Genomic DNA, 5137 nt, shown 5'->3' with positions numbered 1-5137 from the left:
GATTCCCATTACAATTTGGACATGGAAAACTCCTTTTGTATCACATTTTTTCACCTTTGGATGCATTTCTTTATTCACGTGCCAAAAGAAACGTGACAAAAGTTGGATCCTCCTGGTTTGAGAGTTATATTTATTGGATATTCTAATAATTCTAAAGGATACAAATTTTATGATCCTACTTCTTAGAAAGTCATCATCACTCGTGATGATATATTCGATGAACGTTTGATGGGGGGTACATGGTCTAGCAAGGATTCTAATGATATATAATCCTTACTCACTGCTTTTCCTTTTGTGTTTGATAATCATTGTATCTATTAAGGTGTTGTGCATCCTTCTTCTCCTATGAAGGATTCTGAAGACCCTACAAAGGATTCTAGTGATAATCTTTATATATACACATCGATCTTCCCATTGATATTGAACATGTTTCAAATCATGCTATAAATGTCTATGATGACAGTTTTGATGATGCTATGAATGTTCATGAAGATCTGGCAACTTATACAGAAGCTATCTCTTCTCCACAAAAGGATCACTGGCAAGAGGCTATGCAAGTCGAATATGATTCTTTGATTTCCAGAGGTACATGGGTTCTTACTAATTTTCCTCCTGATCATGTTCCTATCAAGTGCAAATGGGTATATAAAACAAAGACAAAGGCTGATGGATCTTTTGATAAGTTCAAACCTCGTTTGGTTACAAAAGGATACTCACAAGTTGTAGGTGTTGATTATCACGATACATTTTTCCCTATTGTTCACATGACTAGCATACGTGTCCTTTTGGCATTTGCTACTCATTTTGATTTTGAGATTCATCAGATGGATGTGAAAATTGCTTTTCTTAATGGTGATCTCAAAGAAGAGATTTATATTGGAACAACTAGAAGGATTTTCAATTCTTGGCAAAAAGGAACATCTTGTGTGTCATCTTCATCGCGCTCTTTATGGTTCAAAGCAGGCATCACGTTCTTGGTTTATCAAAATTGATCTCTTCCTCACATCGAAAGGATTCCAATACATCGGATCTCTTCCTCACATCGAAACAAATATTCACGATTACATCACGATTACATCTCTCAACAATGATCATTGACCAGACCAAACTTTTCAATAATATCATCAATGAATTTTGATTGACAAAGAAACAAGATACCTTTCTATAGCCATGGCGCTAAACTTGAATACCAAGACAAGAGAGAATCTCACAAAGATCCACCATCTCAAAAGCCAATGACAAAATCTTCTTTATGAGTTGCATAAAGTCAAGATTATTGGAAACAAGTATGGTATCATCGACGTATAGAGAAAGAAAAACAAATATTCAGACTCGGGAAAACATTCCCAATTTCACAGATTTGGTGTCTATGTTGATTATAGAAGAGAAGAGCTTGGGTGAAGACCAACAGTCTTCACAAAATAAAAACAATTCAGAGCAACAGGCCTTCTACACAAGTTCAGGAAGAGGACGAGGTAGAGGAGGGCGTGGATGTGGCCAAGGAGGTGGCCAAACAGGTAATCAGAACTATGGCCAGCAGTAGCAACAACAACAATAGTCCCAGAATTCACAAACAACAACAACACGCGGTGGAAGAGGCCAATTCAGAGGCAGGGGGAGTCAAAGAGGTCATGGAAATTGGCAAAGGTAGTATAATGATACACGTGAATGCTTTTATTGTGGGGTAAGCCTGGACATGTGCAGGCAGATTGTTATAAGAAGCAGGCTGACATGCAAAATAGGAAATTGCAGCAAAACAACTATGCATCCTCGAGCAGAAACAACGAGGATAATGAAAGGTTGTTTGTTATGTAGCATGTCGTTAATGCCATGTCTGAAAATGTTGAAGCACCACATAAAGATGACGTATGGTACGTTGATTCAGGTGCTTTGAACCACATGACAAGTTATGGGAAGTGGTTCAAGGAGATGAAAAATCTTGAAAGACCAGGTTTTGTGGAAATAAGGGATGACACTGCTCATCCAATTGCCCATGTTGGAGATGTGCCGTTGTCTATGCAGGATGGCAAAGTGAAGTACCTTTTACAGATGTACTTCATGTTCTAAACATAATAAAGAATCTGGTTTTAGTTGGCCAGATGATTGAGCAAGGTTTACAGGTTCGGTTTAACCCTGATGGTTGTTGTGTTGAAGACTTTAAAGACAAGTGCAGGTTGGTTGCATGTTAACAATCCAAAATGGGATTGATCATTGTGGTGAAGGACATAGATTACGCAACATAATTAAGGTGGGTTATACCACACTAAAAACTCCATGAGAGAAAGAGAGTTTGCACACCTAACACTCAATTCTATTACATATCTCACGTGAACCATACAATGATATAGGCTTTCTAGCCTTATCCCACTTTACATGTCATCATCTATGTGGCACTCCCTTTTCCACTTCTTTTGGTCAACACTCACACACCATACAATATTACATGTGGCATTCTTATCTTGCCACAATATCTTGCACCTCTAAGGTGCTTTCCCACATACACACAACACCACGATTACATCTCTCAACACCCCCTCTACAACTCACCCATCATCCATCACCCATATCAATGTAGCATTGCACAAACGCAATCGCTACCTCTCAACACTCATTTTGCAAATACTCCATGTCTTGTAAGCTCCACCAAGTATACAGCTACGACTCATGATGAAGCATTAGCCCCACATCAACCTTATGCTAATCTCATTGGGATGTTTACAATTTGTTGGCTTAAACACCAGACCAGATATTCTCTTTACGAGGCTAATTTCTTGGGGTGACATCTTGCTTCTCCTTCTATTGGGCATTGGACAAACGTGTTCATAAATATTTGAAAGACACTAAAGACTTTGGACTCATCTATCGCCGTTAACAAGAATCCTCTCCCTCGGATTATTTATGTCTTCTTGGTTATTCAGATGCTGACTGGGCAAGTTCTCACTCATCTATGTGATCTACAAGAGGAAATTATTTCTTTGTTAAAATGGCTGCATATTTTATTGGGCTAGCAAGAAACAACATTGTGTTTAGTCTCTACAACCAAAGCTGAGTATGTAGCTGCATCTTTAGCAGCTCATGAATTGGTATGGCTTCGTCAATTACTTCTGATCTTAGACATCCATTATCTTCAATTACTCCACTTAGATGTGACAATCAAAGTGCCATTAGTCTTGCCAAGGATTATGTTCAACATAGCAAATCTAAGCATATTTCTATTTATTATCATTACGTTTGACATGAAGTGAATAAAGGATCAATAATGATTGAGCATTGCCCCATAGATCAAATGATTGTAGATATACTCACTACAGGACTGAGTGAAGTTCGATTCACATCATTACATGGAGAACTTGGAGTTGTTGTAGCTTCATGCTTTGGAGATTAATACTTTTCACACTCACACCCTGAATAATTAAACTTGTACAAAATGTATTTTTGTATCCTTGTAGATACTCTTTCACATTATGCACATTGATCTTTTATATATGACATGTATGTATAGGGGCTCGGGTTTTTCTCTTGTACTCCCCAAGGGTTTTTTCACTTGCAACTAGAGACCTTTATTTGAGTGGGGGTGTTGGAGCTATATATATCACACCACCCTAACTTGACCTAGATCTCACCTATAGGGGCTCGGGTTTTTCTCTTGTACTCCCCAAGGGTTTTTTCACTTGCAACTAGAGACCTTTATTTGAGTGGGGGTGTTGGAGCTATATATATCACACCACCCTAACTTGACCTAGATCTCACCTATATATACAAACTCATAATCAATATGAACTAGTATTTTGGGAGCGTATATGGTGTAACTCTCTTCCTCCTTCTCTCTCTCCGAGTCACTCTATCCCTATCTCTTCGTGTACGTGTATTTCCAACATGTATTCTACCTCCATGATCCTTTGCCTTTTAAAATCCACATTATGCTTGACAATGTGGTCGCTCCATGCCTTGTGTAGACCATATTGCCAAGCTTCCATTATTAGCAAAGTATGGAGTATGAGCCTTTAAGATATGCTGCATCATAAAATATTTGAGACTAATGTATTTAGTCTTTATTCTTTATAAAATAGACTCCTAGGCTTAACTAAGGCAGAAGACTTGAGTGGTCCACGTAGGTAAAATATGGGGGTCCCACGGTGGTTTCTAAGATACAAAAAATTGATACAGTAGGGGAGGTAGACTTTGGATTGTGTTGTGTTCCATAACAGCTACTTTGTCCGGTAGACTTGCATTACTTGGTCATATACCCAATGGTTCTTTGGTATATGGTTCCCCTCTATGGTCACATAGCTGTCGTGTCTGGGAGTACCCATGAGCCAAAATAAGCAAACTATCTTTAGCTTTTTGATCCAACGAACCCACTTTAAATCAATGGTGAGGTTCCCAATTCGATCTGTTTCTTGGTACCTCAGCCCACAATTCCAAAAGTGATCTTTGTCCCACCCTCTTTGGATATGAGAGGGGTGGGAGGAAAAACTTCTCAAGTCTCTACACCATCGTATCACAGAATTCAAAAGTCAAAGAGCGACAAGCTATCTGGAAGACGCATCTGGAAGATGCACTGGAAGACTAGGAATCTCGAGTAAGTGTCTCCCTCTTCCTATAATCATTCAATCATCAATTTAAATTGTACTAGTAAGATATTTTTTCAATCAACATTTATTTTAGGTAAAACATATGTTTGAAGACAACCTTAAATAACAAATCCTATCAACTAAAACTTGGCTCTGATACCAAATATAAGGTCGCCCATCCTAAAAAGGGGAAACTTTAAGATAGTCTAGGAAGTTAACAAACGAAAAAATTACCTACTCAAGTCATCAACACCTCGACTGTGTAAAGATGTGAGGATATGACTACTAAGGTAAGACCTAGTTCTATCCCATAGGGGGAGCGTGGTCTCCAAAATGACTCTTAAAATCAAATCACCCATAGAGTGATTAACCTTAACTTGGGCAACCTCTATTCTTGATTCCTAGAAACAACACTTTTTTTCCCATCTATGCGAGGGACAACTGCTAGCCTAATCCTCTAGAGTAGGGTTGTCAAGGAGCCTACTTACCTAACATAGAGCTTTCTCGGGGGGTTCACTATAAGTAAACTCTTTGTATCACATGTGTTAAAGGACTATTTTAAA

This window comes from Cibotium barometz, chromosome 16 (genome assembly GCF_041138505.1).
Source record: "Cibotium barometz isolate CiBa-2024 chromosome 16, ASM4113850v1, whole genome shotgun sequence".
Classification (NCBI taxonomy): domain Eukaryota; kingdom Viridiplantae; phylum Streptophyta; class Polypodiopsida; order Cyatheales; family Cibotiaceae; genus Cibotium; species Cibotium barometz.
Note: the sequence above shows the minus strand (reverse complement) of the source record.